The sequence below is a fragment of the Dipodomys merriami genome, unplaced genomic scaffold (genome assembly GCF_024711535.1).
Source record: "Dipodomys merriami isolate MVZ:Mamm:240054 unplaced genomic scaffold, mDipMer1.0.p SCAF_2, whole genome shotgun sequence".
NCBI lineage: Eukaryota > Metazoa > Chordata > Mammalia > Rodentia > Heteromyidae > Dipodomys > Dipodomys merriami.
Genome location: NW_027203381.1, coordinates 113,401,866 through 113,429,606, shown reverse-complemented (window position 1 = coordinate 113,429,606; position 27,741 = coordinate 113,401,866). Strand labels below are relative to the sequence as shown.

General features: G+C 41.8%; 1 long non-coding RNA gene across 1 annotated transcript; it reads right to left on the bottom strand.

Annotated features, from left to right (window-relative positions):
* Positions 1 to 2,073: 2,073 nt before the first annotated feature.
* Positions 2,074 to 27,741, bottom strand: LOC138831777 (uncharacterized). Its single transcript, XR_011373445.1, has 4 exons — positions 27,280 to 27,741; positions 3,359 to 3,417; positions 2,249 to 2,299; positions 2,074 to 2,161 (listed from the first exon to the last, which is right to left on the bottom strand). It is a non-coding gene; the product is annotated as an uncharacterized lncRNA (long non-coding RNA).

The window sequence follows — 27,741 nt, the reverse complement described above, 5'->3', positions numbered from 1 at the left end:
CACATGTTGGTCAGTGATGCCTATTCATTCACTCCATCATTCCTCCTTCACCCCATGAGTATGTCAGACCATACCATGCACAGGGAACACAAAGGAGTACTCAGCCACGCTAAGTAGAGCTCACAAGCTGGTAAACATCAAACCACCCGATTTATAATAGAATGTCATGGGGTGGGAAACACTAGAGAGGGAATATATTTGGGCAAGCAGACAAAGAAAGCCTGGAGTATGGCTGTCTCCTTTGGTTTGGGGAGGTGGGGTTAGGGATGATCTTGCAGAAGGTGGTATGACAGCAAAGACTCATATGGAGGAAGAAGGTGTCTCTGGCAGCATGAATGGCAAGTACAAAGGTCCTGAGGCAGGATATTGGTAGGAAACGCTAGGAATATCAGCATTGCTGGCCTATGCATGCAAGGTTGATTCATACTTCCTGATGCTAAAGCCTCTCCAGAGCCAGGCACCGGTGGCTCCCACCTGTATTCCTGGCTCCTCAAGAGGCTGAGATATGAAGATCATGTCATGGTTTGAAATCAGCCTAGGCAAGAAAGTCCATGAGATCCTTATGCCCAATTAACCACCCCAAAGCTGGAAGTAGAGCTGTGGCTCATATGGTAGAACATCAACCTTAAACAAAAATGTTAAGAGATAGTGCTCAGGACACGCGCACACACACACACACACACACACACACACACACACACACACACACACACACACACACACACACACACACACACACACACACACACACACACACACACACACACACACACACCTCTCCCTCTCTTGGCTCCTACCACTGTTCTGTCTCCCATATGCCCATTTCAGGCCCAGGAGACACAGCTACAGTCTCATAAGACACGTTTGCATCTCACCTACATCAGTAGAGCAAAAAGGGGACAGAGTTGTGATAAACAAACAATTGAAGGTGGGAAGCAGTAAAGCAGAGAAGAGAAAAATGTTCCTGATAAAGCTAAATACAGATTCTACTGTGGGCTGTGTTGCTCAAATGTATACAATAACAGCAGGTATTTGGTTATAATTAACACAACAAGAAATAATCTTTGCAATCATGTGTCTGAGCATGCTCACACATGTGTGTATAGTGCTAGAGACCAAACCCTGAGCTTTGAACAAGCTAAGCACTCCCTCTGCCATTAAGCTTTACCTCCAGCTCTTTGCATTCATGTTTCTGTGGGGAAAGAGCTCTTCTATTCAGGTGCCAGTGGCTCACACCTATAATCCTAGCTACTCAAGAGGTTGACCAGAGTACTGAAGTTCAAAGTCAACCTTGTCAGAGAAGTCTGTGAGACCACCTAAAAGCCAGAAGTGAAGTTGTGGTTCAAGTGGTAAAACACCAGCCTTGAGCACAAAAGCTCAGAAACAGTACCTAGGCCCTGCGTTCAAGCCCTAGGACTGGCGTGCGCGCGCACGCGCGCACACACACACACACACACACACACACACACACACACACACACACACACACACACACACACACACACACACACACACACACACACACACACACACACACACACACACACACACACACACACACACAGCTCTTCTCACTGCTTTGCAACTATGAAGGATAGAGAAGTGGGCAGGGAAGTTGTTCACTCAGGGCCCCGCAGCTGCAAGTCTTTGACTCCACCCCAGAGCCTCCTTCAACAATAGTACCGTAAGTGAAGACTTATAAATAGCTGGACAATAAAAAAAAGAAAAGTTTATGCAAGACTTCTACCTAATGCAAAATAAGAACATGATTCTGAGGAACAGAAACTTGACTAAGGTTATAGCCCACCTACAAATAACACCCATGAGAAAGTTAACACTTAAAAGGAAAAGTTGTACTGCAAACATTGTTTCTCTCAGACAATCTGAGCAGTTGCCTGTCAAAAGTTATCTCCTCCAACTTAGAAATTTGGAAGTCTCAGGTAAGCTTCTCCAGTACATCATAAAATAACATGTGCTGGAAAAGTGGACTGACTTGCGAAGTACTGAAATTACAGTCATCTCCTGTGGCCATCCCAAAAGTCCTGAGAGGAGCTGAAAGCTGGTCTCATCCTTGTCCCCACTGTGCACACAAGGACACAGGGACTCTGAGCACACAGAGAGCTTCCTACGGTCATGTCGCTGAGCCTGGGACCTCAGGCTGCTGAAATGGTGTCACACAGAGTGTTAGAGGGGAGGTCAAGCTTGATGTCAGGACAATGCAGATTTGCATTCTCACTTTGCCACTTACTTATTCTCCATGGTTGGGCAGCTGCTTTACGCGGAGCCTCAGCTGTGTCCTCTGTAAAACAGGAAGAATTTAAGCTGCAGTTATTTAGTTTTGGGGAGGATTTTGTTGAGGACAGAATAACGGAAAGTGTGCAGCTTCCCATAAGACACAGAGCAGGCAGTCAGATGGTGGCCTTTACTGTCCATCATGTCCACTACTGCTGCTTCTTCTTTTTTTTTTTTTTTGTTAGTCGGGGCTTGAACTCTGGGCCTGGGCTCTGTCTCTCAGCTCTTCAGCTCAAGGCTAGCACTCTACCACTTGAGCCACAGCGCCACTTCTGGTTTTCTGTGGTTTTATTGAAGATAAGAGTTTCACAGAAGCCAGGCACTGGTGGCTCATGCCTGTAATCCTAGCTATTCAGGAGGCTGAGATCTGAGGATGGTGGTTCAGAGCCAGCCCGGGCAGGAAAAAGTCCATGAGACTCTTATCTCCAATAAACCACTAGAAAACTGGAAGTGGCACTGTGGCTCAAGCAGCAGCGCACTCGCCTTGAGCTGAAGAGCACAGGGACAGCACCCAGGCCCAGAGTTCAAGCCCTGAGACTGACTAAAAAAAAAAAAAAAGAGTTTCACGGCCTGAGTAGCTAGGATTACAGGTGTGAGCCACCGGCACCCTGCCTTTCTTAGTGAGAAAGATCTTAGCTGGGCCTGCACATAGGCCTGTAATCCTGGCATGCGGGAGGCTGAAGCAGGAAGATCGTGAGTTCTAGATATACATAGTAAAACTCTGTTTCATAAAACCAAACTAGATAAATGTAAGTACAGACTGATGGACAGATGGACAAACTGACAGACAGATATGGATAGATAGATAGATCTTGTCCTCAAGTTATGATTTGGATATAGTTTGTTCCCAAAAGGCTTATGTGCTGGAAGTTTGTCCCCAGAGGGGCAGTTTCAAAGGTAGTGGAATCTTTAAGAAATGGAGGCATGGATAAGGTAATTAGGGTATGAGACACTGCCCTCGGAAGTGATTAATGCAGGCCTCATGGGACTGAATTAGTTCCCATAACAATGGATTGTTATAAGGGAGCCTAACACTTTCCCCTAACCCTTCCAATGTGCCACTTACTTGCCACTCTTGCACACATTCCTACCATTGTGCTATCTTCCATGAAGCCTTCTGTAGAGCTGAAAAGAAGACAATATTATGCTCTGGATCTTCTAGAAACAGGATTCAGATAAACTTCCTTTCTTTATGAAGTACCTAGACTCAGCTATTTTTTTTTATAGCAACAGAACACAGACTAGAACAATTGGTTTAAGCAGGGATTTTATGTTACCAAAATAACCCATTGATGAGTTCACTAGAAAGTAAACATGAAGAAGACAGACAGCACTTCGTTTGTGTCCTAAATCTTAATAAAGTAGCCACTACAAAACAAATTTTAGAACAATAATGGTGAACTTGGTAGGGAGCTTATAGTTATGGAGAAGACAAACAGCAAGTAAGTCATTGTCATCGACACCCATGACTCAGATACCTTTGGTCCTCTACACTTTTTATGTGGGTGTGTGTATGCCATTCCTTCGGCTTGAACTCAGGACTTGGGTACTGCCTCTGAGTTTTGCTCAATGATAGCACTCTGTCACTTGAGCTACAGCTTCACTTCTTGCTTTTTGGTGATTAATTAGAGATAACAGTCATATAGATTTTCCTGTCTTGACTGGCTTCAAACTGCAAACCTCAGACCTCAGCTTCCTAAGTAGCTAGGATTATAGGCATGCACCACTAGCACCTGGTAGATGTGTGTGTGTGTGTGTGTGTGTGCGTGCGCGTGCGCGCGCGCGCGCACGTCCCGGTACTTACACTTAGGGTCTAGGCACTGTCCCTGAACTTTTGTGCTCAAGGCTAGCACTCTATCACTTAAAAACTTGAACCACAGCTCCACTTCTGGATTTTTGGTAGTTAATTGGAGATAAAAAGTCTCATGGACCTTTTTCCCTGGGTTGACTTTGAACTAACCTTAGATCTTGGCCTCCTTGAATAGCTAGGATTATAGACATGAGCCACTGGTGCCTAGCCCCCTAGACTTTTGAGGTCTCAGGAACAATGGGCAAAATGAAGCTCCTTATTGTCCTCTGCTTTCTCCATTTCTCTGCAAAACCATCTTCAATTAAGGTAACATCCATTCTAAGTAGAGAAAATAGTAATTCTCCATCACTGAGAACTAATAAGATGGCCATACTGGGTATGAGGAGAGTTGGAAAAATTCTCTCTGACTAAGCAGTCAGTTCCTACACTAAGAATAAGAGTACAATGTTTTAATAATCAGATGGATATCTGCTGCCACAATAATAATAATAATAATAATAATAATAATAATAATAATAATAATAATTAGGAGGGAGGAGGAGGAGGAAGATGAGGAAGAGGAGGAAGAGGAGGAAGAAGAAGAGAGCACAGAATAATCTGGACATCTGATGAAAATGGCACAGGAAAGCTAGAAATAACGAGCAGGAAAAGAGAGAAAGAAAGGCACATCAGAATATTCACAATCTTCATTCTCTACAAAAAGAATTTAAAATAAAAGTCACTTTGCTGGGCACTGGTGGCTCATACTTGCAATCCTAGCTACTCAGGAGGTTGAAAGCTAAAGATCATGGTTTAAAGCAAGCTGGGCAGGAAAATCTGTGAGACTCTTATCTACAATTAAGCAACAAAAAAACCAGAAGTGGCCTGGCGCTGGTGGCTCATGCCTGTAATACTAGCTACTCAGGAGGCTGAGATCTGAGGATCGCGATTCAAAGCCAGCCCCGGCAGGAGAGACCGTGAGACTCCTATCTCCAATAAACCACCAGAAAACCGGAAGTGGCACTGTAGCTCAAGTGGTAGAGCACTCGCCTTGAGCTGAAGAGCTGAGGGACAGCGCCCAGGCCCAGAGTTCAAGCCCCACGGCTGACCAAAAAAAAAAAAAAACCAGAAGTGGAGCTGTGACTCAGTGGCAGAGTGCTAACATTGAGCCAAATAACTCAGGGACAGTGCCCAAGCACTGAGTTTAGGCCACATGACAGGCACCAAAAAAAAAATAAATAAATAAATAAAAATCACTTCAAGTATTGTATCATAATGAAAACTAGAACTCCCCATATATGTCATAAACACTTAAGCAGGTAAAAATATAATCTCAAAATACATAAGGCAAATCTTGATAGAAATGCAAGGAGATTCTGAGAAGTTCTCCTGGCAAGTGAATTTAAGTATATTTTTCAGAAGTTAGCTGATCAAGTCATATTAAGTAAGCCAGACCCAAAGAAACGTAAGTCCCATGGTTTCCCTTATTTGTAATAATTAGTATACATCTAGAATAATCTTAGCAGTTGATCAGAACAGCTCAATAGCTAGATACACATGACCATATAAGATGATGCTAAGTGAAATGAACTCCAAGACATGGACACAAGAGGTTTTTCTTTGTTGTTGTTTTTCTTAATGTACTATGTGATTTGTTTTCCTTTTGTGTTTCCCCCCTATGGTTTATCCCCTGTTGTCACTGTATTCAATTTTGGTACCCTGGATATTATATATACATTGATCTGAACTAGGGAAGGGACAACAAAATGGTGAGACAAAGGACAAAGGGGGAACCTATGCAACAGAGATACTCACAAGACAATATGTTGGAAATAATCTGTACAACTTGTGGGGGTTAGGGGGAGGAAAAGAAGGAGAAAAATGAGGGAGGGGGTAACAAGTTTGACAAGAAATGTACTTACTACCTTACTTATGTGACTGTAACCCCTCTGTACATCACCTTGACAATAAAATTAAAATAAAAGAAAAAAGAGAAATTAGCTGATCAAGTATTATCAAAATGAGTAAGGCTTAAGAAGCCATGAGTATCAAATTGACATTTACAATCTAGTAAATACATGGAGAGAAATAAGTTTTTACCTAACAGAGACTGCACATTTTTATTCAAACTCCCAATAATTCTCCAAATGTGTAAAGCAACAAAGAAAAACACAATAAATTCCCTTAAGTAGAACTCTGACAGCCCACATTTATGAACTATAATGGAATATAAAAATTAGACAATCATGAAAGAAAGATAAATAACCAAAACCTTTCTTCCTAGATATTTTTAAACATTCTGATAAAGGAAATAAAACAAATTATAACCTAGAAAGAACTGAATCACAATAAGAGCAGTCTATGTACATGAAAGCCTAGGGGCAGCATCCTGAGAGAAATACTTAATTTTCCGCACATATGGTAGAAAATCAGAAAGGATAAAAATAAATTTATCAGCCAAGTTTTCAACTCAAGAAGCTACAGGAAAGGAAGAAGCCAAAATGAATCTGAAGAAAGCTGAATGAAGGAATTAAGAAAGATAAAGTAATTATTAATAAAAATAGAGGTAATGACAATAGCTTGGTTGTTTCCAATGTAAACCTCTGGTATGTCTGTCAAAAAGAAAGAAAAAAAGACAAAATTAGAAATGAAGAGCTATAAAAACATTTATCCTGGGCTGGAAAGGTGGCTCAGTGGTAGAGTGCTTGCCTTGCATGCGTGAGGCCCTGGGTTCAATTCCTTAGCAGTGGCTCTGTGGCTCAAGTGGTAGACCACTAGCCTTGAGCTGAAGAGCTGAGGGACAACGCCCAGAGTTCAGGCCCCAGGAATGACAAAAAAAAACAAAAACAAAAGAAAATATTTACCTTATTTTTTTTGTGCCTGTCCAGGGGCTAGAACTCAGGGCCTGGACACTATTCCTGACCTTTTAGCTCAAGGCTAGCACTCTACCACTTGAGCCACAGCTCTACTATCAGCTTTTCAGTGAGTAACTGGAAATAAGAGGGGCAGGAAAGTCCCCTCTGGCTGGGAACCATGATCCTCAGATTTCAGAGTCCTGAGTTGCCAGGATTACAGGCGTGAATCACCAATGTCCAGCAAGGATATTTACTCTTTATGACAAACGTTTTGAAAATCACTAGGTGAAGTAACGGATTAATTGTAAGGATTCATTCTAGGAGAAGGAGAAACACTGACTAGACTTGTGACTATAAAAACATAAAGGAAAAAAATATCCTGCCTAAAGTTCATAATTTTCTGCAAGACAATGAGTGTAAGCCCCAATTGTCTTCTTTGATTTAGACTAAATAAAATAATTATCTTATTTTTTAAAAAAAACATGAAGGGAACTGAGAGCAGGTATTCTGCTGAGGATCATGGTTCAAAGACAACCTGGGCATTTTTTGTTTTTGCAAGTCCTGGGCTTGAACCCAGGATCTTGGCACTGTCCATGAACCCCTTTGTGCTTAAGGCTAGTGCTCTAGCCCTTGAGCCACAGTGCCACTCACAGCCTTTTCTGAGTAGTTTATTGGAGATAAGAGTCTCACCACTTTCCTGCCACCAGGGTGGGGCTCCTAAGGGACTCTTATCTCCAACAAACTACAAAAACCTGGAAGTAAGGCAGTGGCTCAATTGGTAGAGTACTCTCATTGAGCAAAGAAGTCCAGGGATAGCACCCAGGTCTGAGTTCCAGCTCCAGAACTGTCATGGAAAAAGAAAAAAAGAGCCAGGCACCGGTGGCTCACGCCTGTAACCCTAGCTACTCAGGAGGCTGAGATGTGAGGATTATGGTTCAAAGCCAGCCCGGGCAGGAAAGTCTGTGAAACTCTTAGCTCCAATAAAAACCAGCAGAAAACCGGAAGTGGCACTGTAGCTCAAGTGGTAGAGTGCTCACCTTGAGCTGAAAAGCAGAGGGACGGTGCTCAGGCCTAGAGTTCAAGCCCCATGACCAACAACAAAAAAAAGAAACAAACAAACAAACAAACTAGGCTGGAGACATGGCTGAAGTGCTAGAGAGCCAATAGTGAGCAACTGCAAGACCCTGAGTTCTAACCCCAGTACCAGCAAAAATTTACTTAATAAATGTTTATATGTCATGATTGTATGCCATATATATATAGCTATCTATATATGTTTATCTATCTATCTATCTATCTATCTATCTATCTATCTATCTATCTATCTATCTATCTATCTAGTCTGTTAAAAAAAACAATGCATAGAGGTCACTTTACAAATGTAAAGATGTTTCAATATTAGGAATCTACTTTTAAGAATCCAGCTAGCGAAGGAAGTGCCAGAGGCAGGAAGTGGAGGCAGCTTGAATGGGTCTTTGATCAGAGCCACTCCACCACTGAGTTGATCTTAGCTGATACCCAGGCTCTGGAGAGGGAAAGACAGAAGACCAGCCTGCCATGTGTGGGTAGTTTAATATAAAAATAGTATTAGTAAGGAAAAAAGGCAGCCTTGATTTATTCCTTTGGGTTTTTTGTTGGGGGGGGGGGGTTTATTTTCCCTGAGGCCAGAAAGGAGGAAAGGTTTGAACACACATATACATGCATACATAATATGCACATACCCCATCTGCCTAGAAAGCATCTGGTTTTTTTGTTTTGTCTTAAGTGTTTGGTACTCTACTTCCTAACATTAGACTAGGTCCACAAGAAGCAGTATTCCCTTCCTCTGCTTTCAGTCTGAATGCCTTGTGTTACGGACAGTGCTCAACAGGACCAGAAAATAAAATTAGAGGCAATTCTGATGGCCCAGTTAGGAATCTAGGTAGTGACACACCAAAAGACTTGCCTACATAATTATTACTCTCTCCTCCAAATTTTTCTTATCTGTAGTTCTTTCTTTTTTGGGGGGGAGGGTCCGGTCGTAGGCTTGAACTCTGGGCCTGGGCATTGTCCCTCAGCTCTTCAACTCAAGGCTATAGCTCTACCACTTGAGCCACAGCGCCACTTCCGACTTTTTTTTTCTGCTTATGTGGTGCTGAGGAATCGAACCCAGGGCCTCATGCATGCAAGGCAAGCGCTCTACCACTGAGCCACCTTCCCAGCCCCTGTAGTTATTTTTTGAGCCACATCTTTGGGCTAACTTTTTGCTCCTAATTTTGGAGATGGAGTCTCTCAGACTTTTCTGCTTGGGCTGGCCTGGAAAGGAGATCCTCTATAGCTCAGCCTCTTGTATAGCTAGGATTAGAAGCCTGAGCCACTGGTATTTGGCTCTATCATTTCTTACATCGGATAAAATCTCCCTAACCTGCTTCTGCATCTTGTTATTGCTCAGAGAAAACCAGGTTATCTTGAAGAACATGTATTCCTTCACACTGAGATATTTAAATAATCTCAACTCTACCTTTCTGTGAACCTACTGGAACAGAATTATGTCACTTGGCACTATCAAACGTTTCTCCCAGAATGCCTCTCAAATCTAGTAACATTTCATGCTTCCTTTAAGGCCTCATTTATGGTCTTATTATAGTGCTTCATGCCTGTAATCCCAGCTACTTAACAAGCATAGATTAGGAAGATCACAATTGAAGAGTAGACCAGGTAAAAAGTTAGAAAGACCCCATTCCAACCAACAAGCTGGGTACGATGATGCATGCCTGTGGTCCCAAGTATATGTAAAACATATAGAAGAATCATGGGTCAAGGCTAGACCTGGACAAAAAGCCAAGACTCTATCCAAAAATAAATAAGTAAGTAAAACAAGCAAGCAAGAAAGCTAAAAGAGTGGTGGCAGGGGTGAGTGCACTGATAGAGCAACTGCTTAACAAGAACAAGGTCCAGAGTTCAAACTCCAGTAAAGGAAAAAGACCTCAATTGCCTCTTCCTAGAAGCTCTTCCTGATGGAGCCATCTTCCAGAACAGAAATCCCCTTAGCACTTCCCATGTAGCTTTTTTTAAATTTCTTAGATTTTCACCTGAAGTTGCAAACTCTATGAAAGGAGAAATCTTGCTCTATTTAGATCTCTATTTCCACTTCTCCATTTTTGTACTTGAAATAATAGCATTTGTCATGGAAACTGAGAAGAAATGCTTTCTGGTCTATCAAAAATAGCTTTTAGCTCTTAATAAAAGTGAAAAAAATTAATTTCCATGAAAATTAGCCTTTCTCCCATTTATATGTTAGAGGTAGAAGCAGAACTTCAGCTTGAGGCTAGACAGGCAACTAGGGTAGTGAAACCCTGTCTCAAGAGCAAACTAAATGGGGGGTGAGGGGAGTGTAGTCGTGGAGCTGGGAGGCAGGGATGGGGGAAAAACAAAGGAGGAGGCCACAATGCTTGATAAGAAATGTACTCATTACCTTGCTCATGCAACTATAACCCCTCTGTACAGTATTTTCACAATAAAAACTTATTTAAGAAAAAGAACAAACTAAAAACAAAAGGACTGAAGACATACCTCGTATGGTAGAACACTTAACCAGTCTCTAGTACTAAAAAATTACTAAAAAGAAAATTACAGATAATGTTTATAAGAAATTAATTAAACAATGACTATTTCATTAGCAACAGAGTGGAAAAGCTATTGTTCTTTGGGCAATATCACTTTAATAAAATGATTGTTAAAGGAAAATATTCTAAGAAATAGGTTTAAGAGAACAATCTTTGTATGTATTCCCTGGTTGAGAAAGGAATCCAAAGGAGGGCAAGATTCTAGTAAATACATGAAGAAGGTGTCAGGTTGGAGTAGTAAAAATGTTACTGTAAAAGAAATCAATAAAAATGTCATAGGTAATCTGTACAAAACTGTCAACCTGAATAGTAACACAGTCATTAAAGATTTATGAACAGATGTCATTGCATTCTAAAGTGCTGAGAATTATGTCTAGTAAAGACAGATTCTTAGCGTGACAGGAGTTATAGGAGAACTCTCAGATAATTTGGAGAAGCTTTAAAGACAAATTGCCTAAAATGATTTGCCTGGATAGCAGTTCTAAGGACAGCAACTCACTGCAGAAAATGAGATGTGAGGTAACTCTGCAGCCACCACTGCCTAATAGAACATTTTAAACATAAAATACCAGGACACTGAAAATACAGGAGAAAGCCCTATACCAGGCATTTCTGCTGGTTCTGCTTATGAAGCAGGCTCATACTGAGTGTCCCAGATCATTTTCCAAGGGAAAGATCATAATGCCTTTGACTTTATCCATACTCATTCTTCTCCAATTCCTAACCAGAACAGATTTAGAAAATAAATATCTAATGGACTCCTCTCTGGGGCCCCTCTCTTCAGAGACTCTTACTACTTTCCTTTCAAGGATTTCTTTTTATTTTCAAATAAATGTACTCTATTTACAGTAATAAAGAATGAGAAGGGGAGGGGAAAGAAGGGAAGAGAAAGGAAATGAAGGGAAGGGAGGTGGGGGAGGGAGAGAGAGAGATCCAAAATAAATGTAGTGGCATGTAGCCATGAAATGTAGAAAGCTACCTGGTAGAGGCCCAGGCTCAAACCAGAAAACTGCTCTCCAGTTGGGGGAGGGAGGGCTGGAGACAGCATAATAACAAGGCCTCTGTCCCTTAAGTTTTGGTCCTGGAGAGATGAGTCACTCCTTTGATGTTGAGGGAACACTTCCCATCCTAGGCCCAGTCTGAGGAAGGAAATGAGGAGAGAAATGCAAAAGAGGTGAACCCACAAGTTCTTGGTAGGCACAGGATAGGCAGAAACACTTTATCATTGATAAAATAACAGATTAATAATAATAATCAACCCTCATCTGTGATGTAGTTAAAATGGGCAGGAATTACTTATATTTATCTTTTATTATCTCATAGGAGCAAGAAAGAAATATTCACCTTCTTTGAATTTAGAAAGCATACGACTTCCTGCCAGGCGCAGGTAGCTTACTTTTATAATCCTAGTGAGTCAAGAGACTGAGATCTGAGAACCCAGTTCAAAGTCAGCCTGGACAAAAAAATCCATGAAAATCTTATCTTCAATTAATGAGCAAAAAGCTGGAAGTAACGGTGTGGATCAGGTAGCAGAGTACCAGACACGAACAGAAAAATGCCAAGCAAGAGCACAAGCCCAATGTATACTATTTTCTTTCTGTTCAAGACCTTAAAATTCCAGACGTCACTAAAAATATGTATCTTTAAAAGTATTCTGCCCAGCTTAGAAAATAAATATTTTAGGTCTTGTAGGATATAACTACAGTTCTACCATTAAGAACACGTGAGGGCTGGGAATGGTAAAGTGCTCGCCTAGCAAGCATGAAGCCATGGGTTCAATTCCTCAGTACCATACACACAGAAAAAGCCAGAAGTGGTGCTGTGGCTCAAGTGGTAGAGTGCTAGCCTTGAACAAAAAGAAGCTCAGGGACAGCCCAGGACTGGCAAAAAAAAAAAAATCATATGTAAATGAGAAAGGCTTCTTTTCCAATAAAACTTTATTTATAAAAGAGGCAGTGGATAAGCTGGGCGCTGGTGGCTCACGCCTGTAATCCTAGCTACTCAGGAGGCTGAGATCTGAGGATCGCGGTTCAAAGCCAGCCCGGGCAAGAAAGACCATGAGACTCCTATCTCCAATAAACCACCAGAAAACCGGAAGTGGCGCTGTAGCTCAAGTGGTAGAGCGCTCGCCTTGAGCCGAAAAGCTGAGGGACAGCGCCCAGGCCCAGAGTTCAAGCCCCACGACCGACAAAAAAAAAAAAAAAAAAAGAGGCAGTGGAGGAGCCAGGCGCCGGTGGTCACACCTGTCATCCTAGCTATTTAAGAGGCTGAGACCTGAAGATTGTAGTTCAAAGCCAGCCCCGGCAGGAGAGTCCATGAGACTTACCTCCAGAAAACCAGAAGTGGCACTGTGGTTCAAGTGGTAGAAGAGCTCAGGGACAGCACCAAAGCCCAGCGTTCAAGCACCACGTGGGACAAAAACAAACAAACACAAAACAGGTAGTGGGCTAGATTAGCCACAGTTTTGCCAACATTTGATCTAAAACCTTTTATGAAAAATAAACATTTTATAATAAATCACTGTTTCAGAGATAGTAGCCACAGGCAAGCCAGATTAATGTGATACTAGTTATTTGAGGATATTAGCTGTGTTTGAGGTACTGAAGATTGAACATAGGGACTAAGTATACTAGGCAAATGCCCTACTACTTGAGCTACGTCCCCAGTCCTTTTTAGTTTCTTTTTCTGACAGTATCACACTTTTGCCTGGGCTAGCCTTGACCCAGCCTCCCCTTACCTTCTTCTTCTGGGTAGCTGAGATTACAAGCATACATCATTTTGCCCAGCCTGAAATGGTAATTAATCATAGTGGTGGGGATAGTATTGTGGAGAGAGTATATTTATTTATTATTTTAAAACATTATGTAGCATTTACTAAATGTCAGCTTCTAGTCCAAACACTTTGTAAATATTAGCTTACTTAATTCTCAAAATAAACCTATACTATAATTATCTTCCTCTTACAAAAATAGAAAGTAAGACATGAGAGGCTAAGAAACTTACTCAAGGTCAAAAGGCAAGTAACTAGGTGAAAACAAAAAAGTCAAACTAGACTCTCATAGAAGGCACACAATTACTGAGGGATAAACTAAGTAGCCACACAAATCGGTACACAACATTGTGATCAGAACACTACCCTTCCTCTTTCCTGCAGACTGTATATCTCAGATGTGCTGCATACTGAAAAAGGCTTTGTCACTTCTCCCCACTCTCATAAAAACACTGGTTATTAATATTTACAGATCTTTTAACTCTATAAAGAATACTAATTATGAAGGAACAGGGCATTAAGGAAAATACCAATTGATTATTTTTCTTCAAATATGAAATACAGGAAATGAAGTATTTATGGTAGAAGTGAACTTCATTAGCGATCATTAATCACCATATCAGTCCTCTGGAAGTGCTCGCCTATAGTTTGGATCATAACTGTCCCCCTCAAAGGTCTATGTGGCAAAAGATTGGATCCCAGAGTGGTGCTATAAGGAGGTAGTGGAACTTCTAAGAGGTAGGGACAATGGAGAGGTATCTGGGTCATTAAAAGGGTGCCCTGGATGGGGATAGTGGACTCATCCATTCCTCTCTTTCACTCCCCAGCAGCTTTGCTTCCACTGCAATGAACCCAAAGCAACAAGGCCAATGAGTCATGGACTGAAATTTCCAAAGCTGTGAACCAAATAAAACTTTTCTCTTGATTAGTTCAATGTTTCAAGTATTTGTAATAGTAACTGAAAACTGACTAACAAAGACACAACTATATAGCCTGCCTTTTCATTAACCTGTAATATATGATTATTTTATTTGCATGAATGAAATAACCTGACACTAGCAAAAACTGTGTTTTGGTTTTGGTTTTGGGTTTTTTTTGGGTCCAGTTGTGGGGCCTGAACTCTGGGCTTGGGCGCTGTCCCTCAGCTCTTCAGCTCAAGGCTAGCGCTCTACCACTTGAGCCACAGCGCCACTTCCGGCTTTTTTCTTTTTGCTTATGTGGTGCTGAGGAATCAAATCCAGGGCCTCAGGCATGCAAGGCAAGCGCTCTACCACTGAGCCACCTTCCCAGCCCAAGAATGTTGTTTTAATTATTTTCTCATTCAATATTTATTTCCCTTCATCTCAATATTAATATTTAACATATCAGTATCTTAGTCCATATTCTAACACTCTTATCTCTTAGAACAGAAATGATTGTTATAAAGAAATGTGCAGTCTATGAGATATTAGGAACTTTAAACACAGAAGATTCTATGTTAAGTCAACTAGGGAGTTCTCAGTAGTTAGACGAGATCGGGCACGTTCAGGGTGGTATGGCCGTAGATAGTTCTCAGTAGTTAGAAGTGAGATGATGAATTAAAAACAATCCCTGGGCACCAGTGATGCAAGCCTGTTATCCTAGCTATTCAGTAGGCTGAGATCTGAGGATCCTGGTTCCAAGCCAGCCTAGGCAGAAAAGTCCCCTTGAGACTCTTAGCTCCAGTTAACTACTCAAAAATTGGAAAGTGGAGCTGTGGCTCAAGTGGTAGAGTGCTAGCTTTGAGTACCAAGAGGCTCAGGGATAGCAACCAGGCCGAGTTCAAGCCCCAGGATCAAAACATAAAAAAAAAAAACAACCCAAACAAACAAACAAACAAGGGGCTGGGAAGGTGGCTCAGTAGTAGAGCGCTTGCCTTGCATGCCTGAGACCCTGGGTTGGATTCCTCAGCACCACATAAGCAAAAAGAAAAAAGCCGGAAGTGGCGCTGTGGCTCAAGTGGTAGAGTGCTAGCCTTGAGCTGAAGAGCTGAGAGACAGCACCCAGGCCCAGAGTTCAGGCCCCACAACCAGACCCCCCCCCAAAAAAAGAAACAAACAAACAAAAAACCCAGTGGGGCGCCTGTGGCTCACACCTGTAATCCTAGCTACTTAGGAGGCTGAGATCTGAGGATCACGGTTCAAAGCCAACCTTGGGCAGGAAAGTCCATGACACTCTTATCTCCAATGAATCACCAGAAAACCAGAAGTGGCGCTGTGGCTCACAAGTAGAGGGCTAGCCTTGAGCTGAAGAGCACAGGAACAGTGCCCAAAAAACAGAGTTTAAGCCCCACAACTGACAAAAACAAAACAAAAAACAAAACAAAACAAAAACACCATTGGTACCCTGTGAATGAGAATCCACTGACAAAAAAGCAACCAGATTCTGAAGGGCACGGGAAGGGTAGAAGGAAAGACAAACTACAGAAGTTTGAGGACACCCAGGAATTTACAGAGAAGCAAACAAAACAGGAGAAAATTGGCAAGGAGTCTCAAGCAGCCTCCCAGCTGAGGGAGGAAAGGCTGAATATTGCAACATCAGGTAAATCTAGATGGTCCCACCAAGGGAATCACCAAATCCAGCTATGGGAAAATACAACCTGAAAAGCTTACTGCCAACTCAAGAACTTGGGAAGTGGGGGCTAATCTGCTGTTAGAGGCTGGACTGGGAGGAACTAAGATATTCTGATATTCCCGAGCCCTCTTATCCTTTAGTGACAGAGAGTCACCACAAAGAAGCACTCACAGCTAACAAGCAACAAGACACTTCGCCATAGAAGTTTGCTATAGATCAGTTGTAAGAAATGTATCAAGGGAAGCCAGAATGGGCAGCAGGGAATGGCAAAATAATAAAATAATAATAATAATAATAATAATCTGTAGTAACAGCAAAAAAAATTGAACTGTAGGAAGGCACACTGCAGCCAGAAGCCAGAGTCTGCAGAAGCTGTCAGGTGGCAGTATCAGAAGACCAAGGATTGGGAATTCCTGCTGAACCAGAGAGCAGCAACTTTTTTTTTTTTTTGTCGGCCGTGGGGCTTGAACTCTGGGTCTGGGCGCTGTCCCTCAGCTCTTCAGCTCAAGGCGAGCGCTCTACCACTTGAGCTACAGCGCCCTTCCAGTTTTCTGGTGGTTTATTGGAGATAGGAGTCTCACGGTCTCTCCTGCCCGGGCTGGCTTTGAACCGCGATCCTCAGATCTCAGCCTCCTGAGTAGCTAGGATTACAGGTGTGAGCCACCAGCGCCCGGCTGACTTCTTAAGTCTCACCCTGAAAGAGCTGTGGTCCCTCAGAAACCAAGAATAATCATACTATATTGTTATGCAAGTCTGTCTTTCTTCCTATTCAGGTTCAATTTTCTCAAATGTTGTATTTATTTACTCAAATGGTTTATCTTTTCTGTAAATCTGATAAAGGTGGTTTGCCTTTTATCTGCTATCTTCCAGCATAAACCTGTTATTTTCTCTCATCTAATCTTGTATTGTGCTTTTGAATCCCATAACCAGTCTTTTAGTATTCTCTTTTGAATTATAGCTTCATCACTTTCCCATAGTTACTCCCATTCTATCCCCTGCATATATATATATATATATATACATATATATATATATGTAGAACTCTTGTGTTATACATACTCTCCCCTTTATCTACTCCCTCACTCCCAACTCTTCCTCCTTATCTTACTCATACCTAGTAACTAGACTACTTGAAAAGCATTTTGGTTTTGTTCCCTATTTTTGTTTTGTTTGTTTGTTTCTGCCTTTTTCTCTATTCTTTCTTGTTCTTTCTCTCTTTTCTTCCTCTTAAGTATCGGTGTCATCAGTTTGTATGTGTGTGCATGCACACACATGCACACATGCTTATTACCTAATCAACTCTCCCACTTTACCTTCCCCACTCCCTAACCTGACACATTAACTAAATTAATACTTACCTCATTCCACCTTCCAATTAATCTCACCCACAAAGTTTATCTCCCACTCCTTTCTACCCTATATAACCAAATACCTAGTATTATTCTAATGGGACCATTTCTTCAGCATAGAGAGATGCTCTAAATTTTATAACCATATAAAAGATGAGAACAGTAGCAGTGACTGGTCTTCATTAAAACTTACCACAAACAAAAGACTATGGTTTTCCATCTGCAATAGCCTGTGAAACCAAGCATCCTCATTCTGAGTGCAAGTATCCCACACACAATGTCCTGAGCATCGAAATCAACTACTTGTCAACTGAAACCCACCATGCTAATCTATACCATCACTCATTCTTTTTGTTGTTGGTGGTGGTGGTCGTGGGGCTTGAACTCTGGGCCTGGATGCTTTCCCTCAGCTCTTCAGCTCAAGGCTAGTGCCCTACCACTTGAGCCACAGTGCCACTTCCAGCTTTTTCTGCGTATGTAGTACTGAGAAATCAAACTCAGGACCTCTTGCATGCAAGGCAAGCACTCTACCACTGAGCCACCTTCCCAGCCCCTCATCACCCATTCTTAACAAAGCTGCAAGAAACAACCAACTCAAAGCATAAAGGAGATTGAAACAACAAATCTTGGCCCTAGATGTGTAAACCCCAAAAGCAGAACATGAATTAACAAAAAAATAAGGTAACATGTCTTCCTCAAAAAATAATGCCACAATTAAGGTCATAATGGAGAGTGAAAAGGAAGAAAGTCCAAACAATGAGCTCAATAAAAACAACAAAAAGATTAGTTAAGCTGGGCTCTGGTGGCTCTCACCTATAATCCTAGCTTCTCAGGAAGCAGAGATCTGTGGATTGCAATTCAAAGCCAGCCCGGGCAGGAAAGTCCGTGAGACTTATTTCCAATTAACCACCAGAAAACCAGAAGTGGTGCTGTGGCTCAAGTGGTAGAGTGCTATCCTTGAGCTGAAGAGCTCAGGGACAGCTCCCAGGCCCAGAGTTCAAGCCCCACAACCGACCAACAAAAGCAAAACAAAAGATTAGTTAGTGAAATAAAGGAACAAATATTTTAAGAACTAGACACATTCAAAAAGGATGAGAACACAAATAACTGAATGAACTAGCAAAGGCAAGGAAGGATATAAAAGAAGAATTCAATAATGAGATAGAAATCTTGAAAAAAAATCAAGTCAAAATCTTAAAGGGCTGGGAAGGTGGCTTAGTGGTAGAGTGCTTGCCTTGCATGCATGAGGCCTTGGGTTTGATTCCTCAGCACCACATAAGCAGGAAAAAAAAAAAGCCAGAAGTAGCACTGTGGCTCAAATGGTAGAGTGCTACCCTTGAGCTGAAAAGCTGAGGGACAGCGCCCATGCCCAGAGTTCAGGACCACAATTTGACCACCCCCCCCAAAAAAACAAAAATCCTAGAAATGAACAGCACTATTGCCCAAATTAAAAAAAAAAAAAACTTAATCAAAAGCCTATGTAAACTGACGGTGGTTCACGCCTGTAATCCTAGCTACTCAGAGACTGAGATCTGAGGATCATGTTCAAAGCCAGCCTGGGCAGGAAAATCCTCAAGACTCTGATCTCGAATAAAATCACCAGGAAACAGGAAGTGGCAGTGTGGCTCAAGTGGTAGAGTGCTCACCTTAAGTTGAAGAGCTGAGGGACAGCGCCCAGACCCAGAGTTCAAATCCACAACTGACTGACAAAAAAAAAAAAAAAAAAGGCAGAAGTTGAAAACAGATGTTGAAGACAAAATAGAGGAATTAAACAATCAAAGAAATTGAAAAACACTCAGGAAATGCCAATGTGACTTGACACCTCTCAGAGTTCACCAAAAGATCAAACCTACTAATTATGGGGACAGGGCTAGGAAGGTGGCTCAGTGGTAGAGTGCTTGCCTTGCAAGCATGAGGCCCTGGGTTCAATTCCTCAGCACCACATAAGCAGAAAAAGCCGGAAGTGGCGCTGTGGCTCAAGTGGTAGAGTGCTAGCCTTGAGCTGAAGAGCTGAGGGACAGCGCCCAGGCCCAGAGTTCAGGCCCCACAACTGACCGGGGGGGGGGGGGGGGAAGAATTATGGGGACAGAAAAGAAAGAAGAAATAAAAACTAAAGTCTTTGAGAACCCAGTCAACAAAACAATCTCAGAAAACTTATCCAACCTTGAGAAACAGAATACCATCCATGTGATAGAGGCTGATAATACATCAAACAGGCAAGATCAGAGAAGAAAAAGAAAAAAAAAAAGCCTAGACAGATAATAGGAAAAACACTATTCAGAATAAAGACTACCTGGATAGCTAGTAGGTGTGAGTCACCAGTGCCTTTCATTTCATTTTACTTGTTTTAAACAATTTGAACCTAAAATTTATGTAGCAAAGATTGTAGAACATGAGTTATTTTAAAAAAAAAGGAAGATATTGATCAAGATCAAACTGACATGTTGAATTTAAAGTTCTTTGTACAGCTACTTAAAGGTAATAAATATAATAATATGTAAAATAATTTTTTAAAAGAACTATAAAGGAAGGACTAACATTGTCTAAAAAAAGAAAAATACTGGTTTTCTGACTTATGAACTGGTAGCCCCTCTATAAAACACAGACTTAATAAAAATGTTTTAATCATTTAAAATATTATTTAAATATAATAATTTTGAAAAATTTAAGGAACTATGCTGAAGTGTTGATTTATGATGGAAATTAAGACTATGGTGTTTATACCCAAGACAGACAGGTGGATGAGAAGAACAAAGAACAGAAAAGGATATACCCTTACACATCTAACAAAGGAACCAAAGTAATCCAATGGGAAAAATGATCCTTTTCCCCACAAAGATTTTAACAAAGGAGCCAAAGTAATCCAATGGGAAAAAATGATTTAAAAAACAACATCAAAAGATCCAAAGTAATCCAATAGGAAAAATTATCCTTTTTTCCCCCTCCAACTCAATAGTTCTAGATCCATTGAGTAGTTTATTTAAAAGAAGAGGGAGGCTGGGCACCGGTGGCTCAGGCTTGTAATCTTATCTATTCAGGAGGCCGAGATCTGAGGATCGAGGTTCAAAGCCAGCCCGGGCAGGAAAGACCACTAGAAAACCTGAAGTGGTACTGTAGCTGAAGTGGTAGAGTGCTCGCCTTGAGCTGAAGAGCTGAGGGACAGCGCCCAGGCCCAGAGTTCAAGCCCCATGACTGACAAAAAAAAAAAAAAGAGGGAGGAGGAGGAGGCAGAGGAGGATAATGACAGCTGGGTGCCAGTGGCTCATGCCTATAATCCTAGCTACTGAGGAGGCTAAAATCTGAGGATCCTGGTTCCAAGCCAGACCAGGCAGCAAAGTATATGAAACATATGATCATATAAAATAACTTTTATCTAAATGAATTCCAAGAAATGGAAACAAGAGGGTTTTTGTTATTTTGCTTTTTGTTTTGGTTTGTTTCTTTGTTGCTGTTTTTAAATTTCTATATCTTTTGTCTCTTATGTAAGTTTATCTGTTTTGGGGAGGGTAAGGGGGAGCTCAGAATTGGTAGGACAAAGGGTGAACAAATGCAGCAGTGATACTCACTAGATACTATGTTGAAAATGAACTATAAAACTTAAGAGGGAAGGGGGTTGGAGGGAGAAACTGGGAGAAAAGGAGGAAAGAGGGGATACTGTTTAAAAGAAATATACTCATGTGACTTATGTAACTTTATGTGACTTATGTAACTTTATGTAACTTATGTAACTTCAAAGACTCTTATCTCCAATAAACTACTCAGAAAAAGCCCAAGTAGCTCTGTAGGTCAAGTGGTAGAGTACTAGCCTTCTGCAAAAGAAGCTCAAGGACGGAGTCCAGAACCAGAGTTCAATTCCCAGGACAGACAAATAAACAAAAAGTTTGACATTTACCTCACATAAACCTCAAAATTTATCACAGACCAAAATGTAAACACTAAGTTATAAATACTCAAAAAGACAATATAGGAGCTGCATACTGGTGATTCATGCCTGTAATCCTAGCTACTTAGGAGGCTGAGATCTGAGAATCATGGTTCAAAGCCAGCGTAGGCAGGAAAAATCCATGAGTCTCATCTCCAATTAACCACCAAAAAGACTGGAGCTGTCTGTGGCTTAAGCAGTAGAGCACTAGCCTTGAGCAAAATTGCTCAGGGACAGCATGTAGGCCATGAGTTCAAGCCCAGGGATGGGCATGTGCATACACACACAAACACACACACACATGTACATGCACATACACACATATACATATACACACACAAGAAAATATAGGAGATAGGCCAAAAGTCCTCAAGATAGCAGAAAAACACAAACCACAAAAAGTAAAAGGATGATAAATTATATTCATTAAAATTAACAACATCAGCCAGGTGCCAGTGGCTCACACCTGTAATCCTAGCTACTCAGGAGGCAGAGATCTGAGGATCACGGTTCAAAGGCAGCCCAGGCAGGAAAGTCTATGAAACTCTTATCTCCAACAAACCACTAGAAAACTGGAAGTGGCGCTGTGGCTCAAGCGGTAGAGCGCTTGAGCCTTGAGCTGAAGAGTGCAGGGACAGCGCCCAAGCCCAGAGTTCAAGCCCCATGACAAAAAAAAAAAAAAAAAAAAATTAACAAAATCTACTAAATTAGAATAAAATGAAAAGTAAGTCACAGAATAGGAGAAAATAGCCACAATATACCTTTTTTTCCCCTCCACTTGTTGGGCTTGAACTGGGCCTGGGCACTGTCCCTGAGCTCTTCAGCTCAAGGCAAGTGTTCTACCACTTGAGCCACAGCACCAGTTCCAGTTTGCCGGTGGTTAATTGGAGATAAAAGTCTCACAGGTGTTCCTCCCTGGTCTGGCTTTGAACCATGATCCTCAGATCTCAGCCTCCTGAATAGCTAAGATTACAGGTGTGAGCCACTGGTGCCCACCTATTGACAATATGCCCTTCTAATAAATGACCTGAATCAAAAATATATAAAGTGTCCATATAATTCATCAAGAAGTCAAATAAATATCAAGAAAGTCCACCTAGAGATGTAGTCTCTGAGGAAGGAACTTAAGCTAGTTTTGTTTACCATGGTGTCCTAAGCACATAGCACAGCACCTTCCTACAGGAGATGTTCATATTTATCTTGCAATTTAATGACAAGAAAAAAATGTGAAGATGGGGTGTCCAGTCTGAGAAGGTGTATTTCAGTTCAGCTGAGAATTGATTTTAATGATTTCAAATTTGAAAAAAATATGTATTATCTTTGTTCTTGAGTAAATAGGAAAAGGTCAAGAGAAAACTTTCCTTTTCTGTTATTCATAGTTGAGATTGTCAACAGTACATCTTGGTTTTGCTGTACCTTTACCTATAGGATTTTTATTTGTTTTCTGAGGCAGGATCTTACTATGCATCACAGGCTGGCCTCAAACTTGCAGTCCTCCTGCCTCAACTTCCAGAGTACTGGTACTACAGGAGTGTACCCCTACACTTAGCTCTGATTTTTTTAAAGCTTACTTTTCCTGACTATAAAAGTAGTACCCATTGGGCTGTTGATGTCTCTCAATGGTAGAGTATAGAGCAAAGGCCCTGCATTCAGTCTCCAGAATATGTGCACACACATGCATGTGTATATACCCAGACACACACAGACACACAGACACATACACACATGCCTTATATAAGGCTCCTAAAAAGAAGCTGAAAAAAGGTAAGAGGAAAACAAAAATTCCCCAAAATCCCATTACCCAACTGCTTTTGAGCTTTTCCTTCTTGAAGTTCCTGTTTTCCTCATATTTTGGCACCCATAGCATAAAATGCACAAAGACAGAGATTGGCTTGGAAAGGAGTTTGGTGGCACTTCCCTGAAGTAAAGCATTAGGAGAGCACTATTTTCTCTGGAATCTTTATCTGTAGGTAGTTTGGGGGGCTCTTCAGTTAGTACTTGGCATGCCTCCTGTCCAGATCCTCTGTACCTGTGGGTGATAACCAGCATCTCTTTTAGGAAAATGAGTTGGCAGGCAAAGAGCACAGGGTGAATTAGAATATCAGAATATAGCTCCCCAGGTGCCTTCTTTTGTCTTTGTGTGTATATGTGTGTGTGTGTGTGCTGGTTTGGGGGCTTCAACTCAGGGTCTGGGTGCTGTCCCTGAGCTTTTTTCCTCAAACTTAGTGCTCTACCATTTGAACTATAGCTCCAGTTCTGGATTTTTGGTGGTTTATTGGAGATAAGAATCACAGGGAGGAGGAGGGGCAAAAAGGGGAGAGATGGGAACGGATGGGAAGGGGAAACAAAGGAGGAGGCAACAATGCTTGATAAGAAGTGCACTCAATAGAGCTGGGAATGTGGCTCAGTGGTAGAGCACTTGCCTTGCATGCATGAGGCCCTGGGTTCCATTCCTCAGCACCACATAAGCAAAAAGAAAAAAAGCTGGAAGTGGCGCTGTGGCTCAAGTGGTAGAGCACTAGCCTTGTCTGAAGAGCTGAGGGATAGTGCCCAGGCCCACGACTGGACCCCCCCCCCCCCCAGAAAGAAATGCACTCATTACCTTACCCATGTAATTGTAACCCCTCTGTATGGTATTTTCACAATTAAAAAAAAGAGTCACAGGGACTCTCCTGTGTGGGCTCAGATATCAGTCTTGTGAGTAGCTAGGAATACAGGCATGAGCCATCAGTGCATGGCTTCTTAATATTGATTTCATCCACTCTTCAGAAAATGAGTTTGTTTATAACAGATTTTTCAGAACTATCTTCACGCCCACATTATGAACAAATGAATATGCTTAAATCTATGTTCTCTGGAAAAAGGCAAGTTTGAAAAGTAGATTCAAGGTCTTGCTGATTTTTATCAGTCACATCTATTTATGACCCTCTGGCCACTTTCCTATCTGCTGCAAGGCATGCTCACAAAGAACAGTCCTCATGAATCTTTGTTATTTGTGTTCCACCTCCACTAAAAAAAAAAAAAATTAATGGAAGAATTGACTGGTCTACCTAGAGAGACAGAGATGGAATTCCAGCAGTGATCAGACAAATAGTTACCATGTGTCCCAAAGCAGATAGAAGTGCTGCTGTCTTCAGTGGGCAAAAATGCTGCCAGGACACCTTAAGTCTGGCTGATATGACACATTTAAGAACTTATTTAGGCTGAGTGCTGGTGGCTCACACCTGTAATCCTAGCTACTTAGCAGGCAGAGATTTGAGGATCACCCTTTAAAGCCAGCCTGGACAGGAAAAGTCTTTGAGACTCATCTCCCATTAACCATCAGAAAACTGGAACTGGTGCTGTGGCTCAATTGGTAGAGCACTAGCCTTGAGCTGAAGAGCTCAGGAACAGTGCCCAGGCCCAGAGTTCAAGCCCCATGACTGACCAAAAAAACAAAAGAAAGAAAGAACTTTTTAAAGACCTTTCAAACACTGTCAACACAAAAACTAAAACAAAAACAATCCTTTCTAGCAAAAGAATCTATGTCTAAAGCTATATAACTCAAACACTCAGATCTTTGAGTCAAATTTTAACAGAATGGTATACAGAATGTATTCCCTTTATGTGTTCATTCCCTATTCAACAATCATTATCAAGTCTCAAAGATGCCATGTTGAAGGTGAACTTACCATCTTTTCTCCAAGCTCATTTGGACTCAGCTCAATACTTAATGCCTCCCTAGTCTGATACACAGGATAAAAAAAAAAATAGTGTGAATGGGAAAGAAGAAGCCATTCAGTTTTGTGGCCCTTCCACTATTGTCAAAAAGGTTGAGTTAGGGCAAGACACAGTGGATTGAAGGAATGCTGACTTTTTCAGGTAAGAGCAATGCAAGGGGATACATATTAGATAGTAGGATCACAGAAGTAGGAGATTGGGTAGGAGCGTAGGAAAACTTTTCAGCACAATTCTTGGCGCAACTGAAGTGTCAATACATGATTAACAAAAGAAACTGACCTTAACACGGAGGTAAATGGGCCTCCCTACATGGAGGAGCAGGATAGGCTTTTACATGAGAGAGGCCCAGCCATGTCGGTTATCAGATATGTCCAGGATTGTACACTAAGCACTAGGTGTGATCTTGGACAGTGAAAACAATATCCAGAAAAGCCAATGGAGGAGGATAGGGATCTACCAATGTCTATACTTTGTCATGAATAGTCCAGTAGATGATAGCTCTTGCAGATACAAATAAATTTAGAAAATCTGATGGTATTTTAGCTGACAAAAAGGTAATACTATAGATGATTTGTGGACCTGAAAATAAAATTTGAGATCTAATACTCAAATAATTGATCAAGAGTATTTTTTACATCTTAAACAAGTTTAACTGGCTGTTCATCCTGTACTTTTTCATTATCCTCACTTGCCTATAAAATTTTTCCTGCCTTCCTTTCCCTCTGCTATATTCACCATCTAGCCAAGGTGGAGATAAGCTTCTAGATACTGAATCCATAAAAAATTCTAATTCTTTAAGAAAAATGTTTTTATTTTAATTGATATAATTTATAGGGCATGAGGTGAAATTTCAATACTTGAACATCATATTTATTCATATTTATGAATTATGAAAACATTTATTGTATCTTTATGTTGGGAAATACTCAAAATTCTCTACTAGCTACTTTGTAATATACAACTAACTGTTTTCAATCATAATTATCCTGTTGAGATAATTTCCAATCCCTACCTTGCTGGATTTATACCTTCAGTATTGAACAGGTTTTCCTCTACTTTATTATTATTATTATTGTCATATTGAACTCTGGGCCTGGGCACAGTCCCTCAGCTCTTCAGCTCAAGGCTAGTGCTCTACCACTTGAGCAACAGCATCACTTTGGGTTTTCTGAGCAGTTTATTAGAGATAAGAGTCTCATGGACTTTCCTTCCCTGGTTGGCTTTGAACTGTGATCCTCAGATCTCAGCCTCCTGAAAGGCTAGGATCACAGGCGTGAGCCACTGGCACCTGGCTTTCCTCTATTTCTTACTCTCAAATTTCCTGTTCTATTTTTTTTTCTTTTTTTGTCAGTCATGGGTCTTGAACTCTGGGCCTGGGCACTGTCCCTGAGCTCTTCAGATCAAGGCTAGCGCTCTACCACTTGAGCCACAGCGCCACTTGCAGTTTTCTAGTGGTAATTGGAGATGAGTCTCACAGACTTTTCCTTTCCAGGCTGGCTTTGAAGGGTGATCCTCAGATCTCTGCCTCCTGAATGGCTAGAATTACAGGTGTTAGGCACTGGCGCCAGGCTCCAGGTTCTTAAATGTCTGCTTCCCTGGTTTTCTTCCCAGTATTAGAAGCAATGCATTAAACACTCCCAGCTCTCCATCTACCTTCTCTTCAGGACACCACACGTTTACCCAACAGCCTCCCAGACTGACTCACTTATGTGTCCCAGGGGTAGTTGAAATGACATAGGTTACAACTGGAAATCATCTAGCTGTGTATGGACATGACCTTAGGCCCATTAGTTAACTGAATTAAGTCTTACTACCTCAACATAAAATGGGAGGGGAGATTCCTAATAGTCACCTGACACACAACTCAAATCTAGAGAGTAAATAACACAGAATTAGAGCCCACTGGCACACGGTAAGCGACCTACAGATGTTAACCATTAATCCCTCAAGCCCACCCCTTCCTCATAAATTCCCCCAGTTCACTCATAAACCCACCACTCCTGTCATTCATTGAAGCAGAACCTCAAGCATACTGCTGACACCCTTCTTTCCTGTGCTTCCTCTCTACCTCCTAAGCATCGGCCTATGATTTTCCTCCAGTGCCATCACCTTCAGCCCTCATCATCCTCAGGAGCTAGAGCCATCCTCTCCCTAAACCCATTCTACACAAATCCTTCCAGCAAGAACAAGAGCACTACACCACCCTCGTGCAATTCTTCAACGGCTCCCTACTGGCTTGTGGACAAAATTCAAACTTTGTTAGGGCAAAGGACTCCTTAGGACGTCGCGTGGCTCGATTCTGTGGTTCCTACTCCTTTGAGCTCCAGCTGATCGTCTGCATAGTGCTCTTCAAGCTCCTTCCACCTCCAGCCTGGAGGTCCTCACCTTCCTCTACTTCTTTCAGCCTGGGGAGCCACTGGTTCTGGAAAGCCTTCCCGTAGTGGTATGAGTACTTTGTCTTCTTTGTTCTCTGGGGCATGTCCTGGCCTCACACACGTCTTTAATCATACCTGCTCACCTGCCTGATCTCTCCGCTGAATAGAGGTGTCTGCAGGGAGGAAAAAAATCCTGTTATTCCCATACACCTGACAACAGACACAGTGACGGGGTGTGGGGGACTGGGGGTAGTACTCAAGGAAAGTGAATCGAGGCAACGCTTCTGCAGAAAAGGAAACGACTTCGTTGAGGAAAACCAGCGTCAAGGAGGTGCAAGACTACTCGGCGGTTTCTTCAGGCCTCTGTGGGTATCCAGCGCCGGGAGAACCTTCTAGTACCGCGTTTGGGCTGGTGCAGAATTAAAGCGTGCCGCGAGGGTGCGGAGCTGCAACGGAAGCGACACGACCTCCC